Source organism: Protopterus annectens, chromosome 10.part0 (genome assembly GCF_019279795.1).
Source record: "Protopterus annectens isolate FY-2018-M chromosome 10.part0, PAN1.0, whole genome shotgun sequence".
Lineage (NCBI taxonomy): Eukaryota > Metazoa > Chordata > Ceratodontiformes > Protopteridae > Protopterus > Protopterus annectens.
In genome coordinates this window covers 879,915,592-879,929,839 of record NC_056744.1, presented here as the reverse complement: position 1 = coordinate 879,929,839, position 14,248 = coordinate 879,915,592, and the positions used below count along the sequence as shown (strand labels likewise).

At 40.7% G+C, this 14,248-nt stretch overlaps 1 protein-coding gene across 1 annotated transcript in view; it reads right to left on the bottom strand.

Annotated features, from left to right (window-relative positions):
• MTF2 (metal response element binding transcription factor 2) overlaps positions 1–14,248 on the bottom strand; it is a gene marked incomplete in the record, with an annotated part of 1,616,286 nt that overhangs the window by 1,028,993 nt on the left and 573,045 nt on the right.

Sequence of the window (14,248 nt, the reverse complement as noted above, 5' to 3'; positions counted from 1 at the left end):
TTTTTTACCAACAAGGACAATGACAGTCATATTTGTACTTGTTGTGGCGTGACCTGAGTGCGTGGGTTATGCGGTGGGTTATGCGGCGGATCCTGGCACCAGACAGGCAGTTGACAGTAACTTTCGCCTAGTTTAGCCTGGTGAGTGGGACATCAGTGTGCCTGACTATAGAGTCACCTGTGACTAGTGTGTTGGATACGTTGTTTTGCCTTATGGGCTGTGGTTTATTGGCACATTGAGTCTGTGGGCTGTGTCATTTGGGTTGTGTTGGGGGGGGTGGAGGTTTCTTGCGTTTCTGCTTTGGAGGTCTCTGTTGCTTGAGCAGATTATTATTGAGATCCTCCACAAATGTTTTTGTGTTTCTATGTGTGGATTTTGGTGGTGTAGGTTTAGTGGGACTATGTGTTGAGTGTGGTGTGGTGCAAGTGTTTACCTTCTACTTTTGATTGTCAAGTTCAGTCTTGGTTGGAGAAAGCTTTACCTCCAGTTGGCTAGATATGTGCATCTCTCACAGATTGTGGTGTTGAGTGGTAGGAGAAGAGGTTTGTCTGTGTACATGAGGCAATTGCGACATTGCCCCAAGATGCCCAGACAGGAGAGAACACTGGGAGCTGACCCTTGGACATGCCTGAATAAAAAAACTACTTTCCTATAGACAAGTGAGGAAAGTGAGTATAAGAGCTGTTTTTTCTTTAAGCAAGTGAGGAAATTAAGTACAAAAACTGTTTCCTCTAATTAAAGAGGAAGGCTGAGTACTGTAGTAATTTGTAGCTTAATTAGTGCTAACAACAAGTTCTGAACAAGTGCTGAGCATGAATAAGCAAATTCAAGTGCTAAAACTAAGAATCTGTACCTGGATCTTATGGTAGACAATCTACCTAGTGCTTACCACTCCCACTGATGAGCAAGAATGCTTCCCTCCAACACAGAAAAGCTTGGAGGGCTCAGAAGCTTACAAACAGTCCTGGATATAGCAAATCTTTATCTGGACTAGACTAGTTACAGGAAAGGTGGGAAACAAGCCCAAATACAGGCTTTTAAACCAGAAAGTTGAAAGAGATGGAAAAACTGCCCAAACTGCCTAACTACAATTTCTGGGCTAGAAACCACTCTTGTGGTAGATAGGCTACCTAGTGCTTACCACTCCCACTGATAAGGTAGAAGGCTTCCCTCCAACATAGAAAGGCTTTGGGAGCTCAGAAGCTTACAAACAGTCCTAGATTCAGCAAATCTGTATCTGGACTAGACTAGTCACAGCAAAGGCAGGAAACAAGCTTCGAAATTTTTTTTAATTTTTTTATTTTTGTAAAGTGGAAAGCGAGAAAGGAGAAACAGAAGATGATTCAAAATTAAGGACCTAAGTGGTTTGCCCTTCACAAATGTTCTCTATTAGGTAGAATGAGCTAGTGGCACTAGACTGGAATAGAGCTGAACAAATGAGACTGGTAGGAGTGCCTGAAGTCAAAATATGATCTCACTGTACTCGGTTGAGTGAGCGAATGAGACAGACCCAGGAGGAGTATTCAAACACAAATTTACAGGAGGAGCAGGCAGTTCCAAAGCCACCAAGATTAATACCAGAACAAGAACACGGAGGACGGATGGGAAACTAACTGCAGAGACAGAGGGAGACCGCAGTATTCTATGAAACAATTAAATAGAAAAATAAATAACTAAAGAGAGAGACGGACCACAATATTCAATGAAACCATTTAATAGACAGAAAAATAAAATGCAGTATAATCTTTAACACTGCAAGTTTGTACTTAATTCAGCTAGTAATGCAGTTGATTGTAGTTATGTAGCAGAAGCCAAACAACTCAGATATTGATATTATTGGCATGTGATCTGAAATAGTTATTTATGTATCACTTTTAATAAAATGCACATGTTCCTGTAAAATATGACTTCTGTACAGCCTAGCCCAGTTGTTGTACCTTGAGCTCCAACTTCCATACCAAATAGCTTCATAATTTTCTTCAAAAATGCAAACTCTTGTGTTACATTTTCCTTTCCAACCGCTCCCCCCAAATACATTCCTATTACTGCAAATCAAATTCTAGTCCCTGGCAATAAGTAATACCCCTGCTGAAAGCTGAGTATTTCTCCCAGCACTTTCTTATGCTCTACTGTAGCAGTTTTAGGTGGAATATAAATACATGTTATTGCAATCCTCCTTACCTGCCAATAGTCCCATACTATACAAATCCACCACTATTACTTTTTTTCCTCTTCTAATCACTATTGGAGCCACTCAACAATTAATATTAGTATGCCCCTTTCCCTTTGTCCAAGATATTCCATTCAACTGCCATCCTGAAATCCTTTCTTTATCAAATTTACATGCTCAGTTCTTTGCAAATATGTCTCCTGTACCGTAGCTATTTTCACCAGGCATTTCTTAATGTAATTCACATGTCTTTCTCTTGTATTTATCTGTGAAAACATTCACATCCAAAGATATGGAAAGTGCTGCCATTATGACAAGAAGTTATTCCCACCTGCTGTGTATAACAGCTTTTTTAAATGTCTGGTTTTAGTTTTTGTGTCACAAGCATACACTGATGGCAGGTTGAGCTTTCATACAATTATTTCTTGCCATGTCCAATTGAACCTGTGTCGCATCTTACAAGACTTGATTTAATGAAAACCCCCATAACCTGCTAACTTAATGCAAACACACAAACAAACATCTTCAAACAATTAAGTTTAACCCTCCTAATAGGAACGGTCTCAGACAGCTACACTCACAGGCTTTAAGTAACCTAGAATGAATGTTATCCTTGCCAAGGCACACGGTACAGCCTGTGCTTCTACTTAACACTAAGTGCTATTGATTTTGTCTTATCTTTATTCTTCTCTCAGATGTAGAAAACAACTTGAATGCTTTCAGAAAACATCTTTTAGCCACTGAAAGAAGAAAGTTTTCTGTTTTCATTGCCCATATCGGCTTGTCTCCATAGAAGCATGCGAACCAGATACACAAATACCTTCAGCTGCAACTTTCTCATGTTGCACTGTCAACATTTTCCAAGGAAAACTTGTATTTACTTTCAATGTTCTTCTTATTTGCTGCCAATTAAAACTTAAGTCAAGCCAAAGACCTTAATCCAGTTCTGCCTCAAGCAACAGTAAGAAAAAGTTTATCAATTTTACTTGTATGCTCTTTTGTGCAGGCTTTTCTCTTTTTACATTGCAGTGCCTATATTTCTTAAAGCCGAATGAAAAAAGGGAAAAAGGCAGCTGTTTATTTTAGTATCCCTATTACACACAGATAATTGAAAAAGCTGAACTACTTAACATGCAGCATGTTTGATAAAGTACAGTTGAGTAGAAAAAAATAATTTACAGTTTTCTTTCCTCCTCCTTTTCCTCTCATTAACGTTCTTCCAAACATTAATGACATGAAGTACAGCATATGCTTTGGAGTCCCCTACAAGTTTAACAAAGTCAAATACATCCAATTTGTTATCTTGTTCCGTCACACTTCACAAAATACAACACAGCAGTGCTGTCTGTAATCACTTTTAATGATTCAGAGGCCAAAAGACAACTGAGAGAGCTGAAAGTATTTATTACAGCCAACATCTCTTATGTTTGTGGTTTAGTCTATCCTTTTTGTTTCAAAGACCACACATACATACGCCCATAGACAATGCACCCCAAGCAAAGTATGAGGTGTCAACAAGTTACAGACTGTGCTAGAGTTAAAAGGAAAATGGGAGACCAGAATTCAAATAAAACTAGTTTCTCCACTAAACCAGTTCCTGCTTCACAAATTCCAATACAGGAATCTGGAAATGTCAGGGGGTTAAAGAGACAATACAGACACTTCAGGTACCATTGACTCTTGTGTGGAGTCTGCCCAAAAAATCATATATGCTATAAATCCTAGTATCTCAACAATCTCAAGAAAACAACTTTTCCTGTAAAGAAAAAAGGTCTTTGAACCGAGTCATCTAGGAATGACCCCAGGAAAATAATCCTGTCAGAAGGTGTCCAAAAAGACACTTGGATATTCTCTTCAAAACCCAATCAGCGTAAGAAATCTGTCATCCAGTTAAGTACTTCCGGACACTAAGAATACTCTGTAAAGACAAGCAAGTTGTCTAAGGAAAAATGGTAATATTTTACAGTTTACGTTATGCTGTAACTAGAGCTAGACACTATGTGATTACCCTCTAAGCACTGAATAAACCAAAGTGTAATGTAGAGAACTGAAATTGTAACCCAGTCACAGAAAGCAACATTTGACATATGAGGATATAGCAATGCACTAAGCAGCTTAAAAATCTACAATTAAGAAACAAAGAGGAAAATCAGAGGTAACAGATCATGAAGGAATAACATTTTGAACTTTGGGATGTTTAAAAATTTGTTTAAAGAAGTAAGATCTAAGACTCATCTCTAAGAGGATTTCTTGGGTACCAGAAGCATTCTTGAATAAAAACCCTTTCCCTATTAGTGACACAGAGGGCAGGCTGCATTCACCCTAATTCAAAAGTCAGCAGATACTGCATGACAAGAGACAAAAAAGATTTATCTGGTGGATTAGGAGGAATCCCATGAAAAGGTGGGAGGGATTTCTACTATAAGCATAAATCCATAAATACATATGCGTACATACATACATACACACATGTACGACTGTCGCAACCCATTTGAGATTATCTGTTGCCAAAGACAGAAACTGAAAACTAGATTTTGGGGAAGATTTAAAAGGCCTGAAAAGGAGGAAAGGGGGAGTGCTCTATAGATAGTCTATTCAGACTTGCTGGACTATCCTTGCTTCTGGGGGGTTCATCCTTTAGTTTTGGAAACCCCCTATCATTGTTTGAATGCCTGCTTCCTGAAAGCTTGCTGGATGTGCTTAATTTTGTTTTTTATAAAAGGGTGTAGAGAGAGGGTTAAAATCTTTAACAACCATGGAGAAGGAAGACTGAAAAATCTGAGTAATCCCCTGAATTAGTCCCCCCCCCAATCACATTTTTTTTCAGGGCCTCAGCAGCAAATGGTCCAAAAACATCTCTATCTAAAGATCATCCCAGATTTTCAACTTTAACATAGTCGAGTAGTTTTGTATTTATAACAAAGCACACACAATCTTAACAGTTCCAGTATTAGCTTTTCTGGAAGAGGCACCAGCTGCATTATAAGAACACTACAGTGTGTGATTAATAATCTAAGACACAGAAGCAATCAGATTTTTCATAGATTTTTCCTCAGAAGAGGGAAAACTAACTATAATGTTCCTCATTCTCAAATGATGCAAGCATAAACAAACATTTTTAGAGTTTGTGAATCCCAAACTCGAGTAACAGTGACACTCATTCCCCAAATTTATCAATGGTCTTCTCATCTTTCTTTCTATTTTTTTAACACCTTTATACATTTGTCACTTAACAATGTATGCACATACACACACATTAATAGGAAAACAATATTAACACCTTTTTCCATTTACATACATTATGAATTTCCTTTCTTTTAACTGTATTTCAGTCCAACTACTCAATTTTTGCCTTCCCTAAAACCTCCCTCCTCATGAACATTTTTCTGCATGTACTGTTCCCATAATTTCCATTTATTTCTATGTAATTTGATCCTTCCTTTCAAAGGTATAGCCAGATATACTCTGTACTCTATAGAATACACTTTTTCTTTGCATCACTCAAATATTGCAATTTATTCAGGCTATATTATGTCTACAATTGGCTAAAGTAATCTAAAAAGCAATCTCTAATAGTTTTATAAGAGACCAATGAAAGCAACATGCATATTTATTAACTGCTAGAGGGCAACATTTTTAAAGATATATCCATTTTTGTAAATGTCAGTTGGGTTGGAGGCAGCAAAAAGACCGAGTACAAAATGGAATTTTCTGGCGACATCTCCAATTCCCTTTTCAAAAGATCCTTGTCCATTTCCTTCATCACTTTTTACAATATCCAACACTTGAAATACATTTGGCTTAGATCTTCATTTCCATTTTCTAACAGATGTTTTTTGGCAACAAACAGAATTAACTTAATAATGCATTACTATGTCTAGCCAATTCAGATCTGGTGTCCCAGCTCAGAATAATAATTTCCTTAGTTACAGCCATTTCTCCCTAAATAGTTCTAACAAAATACTCTGTAGGGAATTTATAAAATGTGACAAAACATTACACTGCCAAAAACATGCTCTCAGCTACTCTTCTCCATCACAACACCCCCATTTGCCATCCACCGGAGGAAAACTTTCTGAAGTCTGCTTAGAGTATAATACTTATGGCAAACACTTTCAAGCAAAAATCCCACACCTTCTGGACTCTACTGCATACTTGGGAGCCACACATACATTGTCCCACTGTTCCCTTATAAATTACTTCACCAGTCACATCCTCTATATCCACTCCAATTTTCTCTTGACAAATTCCCATAGTTATCACGCAGTATTTCATATACTCAATCAACTATCCCTTTTTCCAACAGAAGACTCTGTTCTAGACCCAACCAAAAGCTCCAACACAGCAGGTTCTTCACTTAGGAATCCTGTTTCTCTTTGCCTACACTCTTATCAGTTCATATAGGTAAGGCAGTCTCTATCCTGCAATCCAAACTTTCATTTGACCTCATTCCACTCCATCACCCCACCCTTTCCAGTCACTTGGGCCAAACACCCTGGATCCCTGCTTGCCCTCACAAGTCAACTTCAGCACCCTCCTGCCCATTTTTTGTAATCCCAGTAGCAGTTATCCCAACTGACAAAATCTCCTTTGTTCACTCTCATGTTGGTCAAGTTCCTAATATATTTTCTGCCACTTTACTAGTATAATATTCAGTAAAGCTGTTAATATTCTCCATAACTATATGCATCCAAAATCCCACTCCTCACTTCCTCAACTCCTACTCTGCATCATTCCCCTCCTCTCTGAACTATATCCTTCTGCTTGTGTTGTGTGCACAAGCTTCAACTTTGCAGGTCTAAAACATCCCCGCAAGTCAAGCAATCGCAAACACCCTTCTCTACTGGGGGGGGTAATCAACACATCTCACTCAAGTCTTGACCTCCAACCCTCCCAAACAAATTCCCTCAACTCATTGTCGACAACTTCTCTAGTTCATAAAAACATGCCTGACCTGTACATAAACTAAATGGACTAAAATAATGTTAATTATTTTTATCTTTCTATCCATAAACAAGAGCTTCCAGTTTCAGTTTTTGTTTACACTGTTGTATATCCTTAGCTGCTATAACAGAAGCCTTTCTAATCCATGCTATTAAGTACATCATATTCTACTGTCCCCATGAATATGGGCCATGCTGAAAAAATTTGCGTATGGGTACAAAACTTACTGCTGTGAAGTTTTTTACTTTCATTAACTGTCCTTCATAAAAAGATGCACACCTGTCTCAAAATGTTTACCACCACCAAGATGTCCTTTTCTGGATTTATGAAGTACAAAATGTCATTTGCAAATAAAGTCTATTTTTCTTGATTACAATACCAATTATGTATGAGGAAGTCAGGAGTGGTAGATAAGTATGTAAAAGATGTACAGGATATGTACGAGGGTAGTGTGACAGTGGTGAAGTCTGCAGTGGGAGTGACAGATGCGTTTAAGGTGGAGGTGGAATTACATCAAGGATCAGCACTGAGCCCTTTCTTATTTGCAATGGTGATGGACAAGTTGACAGACGAGATCAGACAGGAGGCCCCATGGACTATGATGTTTGCAGATGACATTGTGATCTGTAGTGAGAGTAAGGACCAAGTTGAGGAGACCCTGGAGAGGTGGAGATATGCTCTAGAGAGGAAAGGAATGAAGGTCAGCAAGACTAAAACAGAATGTGTGTGTGTGTGCGAATGAGAGGGAGGATAAAGGAATGACACATAGCCCACATACTCAGTGAGCCACTCAACTACAGCCCATAAAAGGCATAATGTACCCAACACTCTAGTCATAAGTGAGACTACAGTCAGGCACACAGATGTCCCACTCACCAGGCTAAACAAGGAGAAAGTTACTGTCAGCTGCCTGTCGGGTGCCAGGATCCACCACATAATGCACGCACTCGGGTCATTCCAAAACAAGCACAAATATGACTCTGTCATTGCCCATGGAAGTGTGAATGACCTGAGACGTACCTCACTGGATTGCATGAAAAGAGACATGGAGGAGCTCTCTGATCTTGTAGCCCAGGCAGGTATGACCCTAGCCCTGAGTAGCATCCTGCCATCACCCAGAATGATACCACAGTACAAGGACAAAATTATCGACTTCAACAATTGGCTAAGCTTCTGGTGTCATTCTAAGGGAATCCAGTATCTTTCTGCCTGGGATGACATGATCAACAGACCATTGCCAGAGATGGCCTGCAACTGTCGCCCTTGGGATTCCGGATACTGGCAAAGGCTCTTGCCACCCCTATAATGCCTTATTTAGGCAAGGTTCAAATGACAAATTCACCGCCGTAACGCGTACAAGCAAGCAAAATCTGAGGGTAATGCTACTCAATGCTAGAAGTTTAAACTTCAAAATGCACTCACTCGAGGCACTCCTTAAAATGCAGAACATCCACATCTGTGCAGTGACAGACACCTGGTTCAAAGCTCCAGAGAGCATACCCTAAATTACCAGGCTATAATTCATACTACACCTTTCGGCCACCAAACCCGGACCGAAACACTAAAGGTGGAGGGGAGTCCACATGCATTAAGGATATCCACACCTCCAAGCTAGTTTCTCAGCATAACGCATCCGAGATTATCCAAGTTCAACTAACTCTGGGCAAAACCGCAATCCAGATTGTAGCTTGCTACAGACCCCCCCACCATGCCCCAGGATTCCCACTCCTCATTTCTTGATACACTGGAAAATATTAAGGTACAACCCAACACTCTAATAATGGGTGATTTCAACCACCCCACCATTAACTGGGAAAACTACTCGTGTACCCCACCGTTAACTGGGAAAACTACTCGTGTACCAACTCTTTTGCTCGATGTTTTCTGGAAATCATCAAGTCCAACGCCTTGTATCAACTTATCCACACCCCCACCAGGGGCAGCAAAATCCTAGACCTGGTCATTACCAACATGGGTGACCTGTGTTCCACACCAGAGGTCAGCTCCTCGTTGGTCAGATCCAAACACAAGCTAATCACCCAAATATCGACATCCCGCTCAGACACCCCATTAGGAAAACAGCCGTAAAGAATTTCTCCAAAGCCACCTTCATGCTTCTTAAGACAGAAGGGCAAACTTCACGACACCCATGCAGTTGAACAATAGAGGTACAACTGCTGAATCCTACACAAATGCACTTTATAAACACTTACATGAGTGCATGGATCATGCTATCCCTAACAGAAGAAAACCCTAAAAAAGGAAGCCAATCTGGTGGTCTTCTGCCATAAACAAACTCTACAACAGAAGAAAGAAACTGTTGCAAAAAAAAAAAAAAAAAAAAAGAGTAAAATCCCACGATTGGAGGAACTCCCTGGTCAGCCTCAGTAAGAAGCGGAGATCCCTCATAAAATCTTCCAAACCTAGTTATGAAAACAAAATCGCCACTGATTCTAAAGACAACCACAAAGCATTCTATAGCTATGTCAAGAATCTCAATGGCAACACTCAGATCTGCTCTGAGTTACGGCACAACACTAAATATACAGAACCAACTGATATTGCCAACATCCTGGCAGAAAGGTTCAGTGCTAACTTTACCCCCCCCCCTCACCCCTTAAAGCGCCCATCTTTATACGGGAAGAATGCAAAGTTCCTGTAATCACGGCTGCACAGGTAAAAACCTCTCTCCCCAAAGCCAAGAACACAGCATCCATGGGACCTGACAACATCCCAGGCTGCCTTCTACACGAACTACAGAATAAACTGGCACCCCATCTAAGTACCATGTTCAATCATAGCCTCACCTCAGGCTTTGTGCCCACTGAATGGCGCACCGCGATGGTTATCCCACTCCACAAGGAGGGGGCCACAACAGACCCTGGGAACTACCACTCCATAAGCCTGACGAGCCTGGTCTGCAAGGCCATGGAACGTATCATCATGGAAGTCATAAACAAAGACACTGGAGATCTCCAAACTCTGGACCCCACACAGTTTGGGTTTGTAAAAGGCAGATCATGTCTCCTAAACCTGATAGACTTCTTTGAAGCAGTCACCAAAGCCATACATGAGGGTAAGGTGGTTCACACAGCCTATCTAGATCTCGCCAAGGTGTTCGACACCTTCCCCCACTCTGGAATTATAAACTCACTAAACTAGTAATAAATCCCTATGTCACAAGATGGGTTGCCAACTGGCTTACTGACAGAACCCACACTGTGAAAGTAGCAGACTCCAAATCAGACTTCAGACCATTGACAAGTGGAGTACCACAGGGTTCAGTCCTGTGTCCTCTCCTGTTTGGTATCTACTTCTCTGAAGTACAGGCTAACACATAAGTTCTTTGGCTAACTAAATTCGTAGGTGACTGCAAACTAGGAGCCTTAATCGAAACTCCTAACGATGTGGACATCCTACAAAAGGGCCTCACTGACAAATGCCTGGTGTCAAAGCCATGGTCTCAAGCTCAATGCCAAAAAGTGCATTGTCATCCCCTTTGGTAAAAACTCTATACCCATGAACTACCACACAGGCGGTTGTCTACTTAAAACTGAATGTGTGATAAGAGACCTTGTGACACATGTGGACAGTAGTCTCTCCTTTGATAATCACATCGCCACAGTGGTCAGGAAATCCTTCTACGTGGCACACCTCATCACAAAAAGGTTTCTCATCCAGAAAAAAAGTGGTCATTGTTCCCCTCTACTCATCGCTCATTAGACCCATTATAGAGTAAAACTCCCCTTTTGTTATGTACCGCACAAGGCATCTACAACTGGAAAGGCCACAAAAATACCTCAATACCTCACAAAGAGGATTACTGGCCTCAAACAGATGCCTTACACAGACCGACACAAAAAACTCCAGCTTTACTCCGTCGCATTACCGCCTACTCAGAAGCGATCTTTGCCCAACATACAAAGCTATGTCAAACCCAGAGCTGTTGGACATGCTCCACTTAAAAAAAATCCCAATCCCTCCGAGCTACATGCTCTAGGGACCTAAACCTTGTCACCACAATAGAGAGAACATGCTGGAGGGATCGATTCCTGTCCCAGAGACTTCCCATACTCTAGAACAGACTACCTATGTCAAACAGAGCTCCACATTAGCACTCCAAAAAAATCTTGATGATTGGATGGGTAATAGGAAATTCACCCCGGGGATCACTTCTGTGGTTCTGCTTGACAGGGGCACAGGAAAATAATTTTCTTGGGTGGAGAAAGCCACTGTACCTTTTTGGCTAGGCTTGTATAGGCCCTAGGGCTAATAGCCTAGTACCTATCTATGAATGGTGAGGATGCAGGGAGTAGAGTTGGTGAAGGTGGATGAGTTTAAGTACTTGGGATCAACAGTTCAGAGTAATGGTGAGTGTAGAAGAGAGGTGAAGAAGAGAGTACAGGCAGGGTGGAATGGGTGGAGAAGAGTGTCAGGAGTGATTTGTGACAAACGGGTACCAGTAAGAGTGAAAGGGAAGGTCTACAAGAGGGTAGTGAGACCAGCTATGTTTATGGGTTGGAAACGGTGGCATTGACAAAAAGGCAAGAGTCAGAGCTGGAAGTGGTAGAGTTAAAGATGTTAAGATTTGCACTGGGTGTGACAAGGATGGACAGGATTAGGAATCAGTATATTAGAGGGTCAGCTCAGGTTGGGTGGTTTGGAGACAAAGTCAGAGAGACGAGATTGCATTGGTTTGGACGTGCTGAGGAAGGATGCTGGGTATATTGGGAAAAGGATGCTAAGGATGGAACTGACAGGTAAGAGGAAAACAGAAAGGCTTAAGATAAAGTTTATGGATGTGGTGAGAGAGGACATGCAGGTGGTTAGTGTGACAACACAATATGCAGAGAACAGGAAGAAATGGAAACAGATGATCCACTGTGTGACCCCTAACAGGAACAGCCGAAAGAGAAAACCATATCAATTATACCCTTGAAATTCTGATTTTTTTTTTTACTTACTTTGCCAGTGGCTCTAAGCATAAAGCATATAAAGGGGAAACAACAAAAACGATCTGGTTCCTCTGTTCAAACAAATTATTGGAGAGGAACCATCCCACTTTATTTCTTGCCTCCCTCCCTTCATATATCCTCCTAAATGACATTATTATATCAGGAAATGCAAATACTTCCATCACCCTACTTAAAATCTCACCTTACTCTATCAAATGCTTTCTCTGAATCAAGACCCATCACCAACAGCAGTATTTTCTTACATTTCGCTTTCTACTGGATCATCATTCTTCTGGCAATGTCAAATGTTTGCATCCCCTCCACAAAACCACAATGGTCCAAATCTATCAGTACTGGCAACACTTTTGCAATTCTATCAGCTAGTATAAACACTTTATAATCATGGCTTAAAATTGAAATGAGTCTAAATGAGCCTGGGTCTTTACCATCTGAGTAATACCGCCACCACAGCTTTCTTTCAAGATGTTGCTGCTTTCCCTCGGCTTAAAATGTGATTAAAAAAATCTTACAGATCTTTACCACTTTCTTCCCTCCTAACTTCCACAGGAATACGATCTGTTCCATAAGACTTCCTTGCAGATTGATTATACATCATTTTTTTCTGTCTTCTTCTATTAGCTGTCCAGCCTCAGCTTCCAGTATCCTTGTCATAATTAAGTCTACCATCAGTATTTCCATTTGTGCTCTCGCATGGTTTCCACATTCCTCTGCTTTACACAATTGTGCATAATTTCGGAAATATCAATAATACCTCTATAGGATCTCTGGTTATTTTTTCTTGTCATAGACTCCTTAAGTTTGGCAATGACTTTTTATGCATTCTGTTGACTAAATTATTGTGCTAAAAGTTGTGCTCAAGAGTTATAAAAATACGAATGCTTAACAGCAGTCTTCCTACACTCATGTATACTATCCAAACATTGTTATTTTCTCTCTAGCAGTCTGTAGTTTCCACTACTCTTGTCCTGTGAGATTCCCCTTATCCTACAATAACATGTCAGCTCCCTCTAAATAATTACCATTGTTTTTAACACTCTCTTACTCTTACTTTAAAATCTTTCCATTTTATCTCACTCACTAGCTAACCATTCTGAAGAAAATGGTCTTCCCTGATAACTCTATTGCTTTCCACTACCCATTTATTTAAATTCCGCCCTTTTTAAAAGGTAGGTGGGAAAGTATCAGGGTCTCATTTTTATTTAATTTCATCACCCTGCATTTTCTTTAGTTTTACAGGTACATGATCTGAAATTTACAGCTGTGTACACTTACCATAAATGTAAATGTTTGTGGGTATTCATCGTTGCAATCCTAACTTGTGGGATTTTCTGCAGTGAAAGCCCTTGGCCTGCCCAACTACCCGAGAAAATTCTTTCTTTTGCTTAAGGGTGGTGAACACCCTAACCAATGTCAGTATGCTTGGTTATATAGGGAGCTAGTCTACATCATTAAAGTAGCTTTTACTTGTCCCCTAACAGGTAGAAACCCCAAGTGAGCAGAAGGGAACTGAGGAAGAGAACCCCTACAGGAAGAGAGACCAAGGGGGTTCCTTCGCCTAGAAAAAGATGCCCTAAGTATACTACCTAGTAGGTTCAGGAAGGAAGACTGCAACAGTGAAAACACTCAAACATCTACATTTATGTAGAGTGTACAAAACTGTAATAAGTTCCTGTTTCACTGGTTAAATTCTTGATTTGTGGGAAGACTCTCAAAGCTGAAAAGAGGCAGATAGGAGATTAGGGAGAGGAGAGGATGCCCTGCAGGATGGCAATGGCGAATCCTGCCCTGGACCTAGAAAACACTAAGTGGTAGTGTTTGGTGAGGATATACACAGATGACCAGGTGGCAGCTTCCAGGATGTCCTTAGTAAGGAACCCTTTCAAGAAGGCAGCAGAGGTTGCAGTAGCCCTAGTGAAGTGTGACCGGACAGCCTCATGAGACTTTCTGCCATGATGGCTGTAACAGAGAGAGATAAGAGTAGGAAATGCATTTTGAGATACTCTGTTTAGAAGCTGGTTTTCCCACAGTGCAAGGGGCAAAGGTCACAAAAAAGTTGGTCAGATTTTCTCACGGCTCTTTCTCTGTCAGAGTAGGAGAGCTGCCTACGCACATCCAAAGAATGAGTACTCTTTCCCCTGTGTTGTGGGGGATGGTAAAG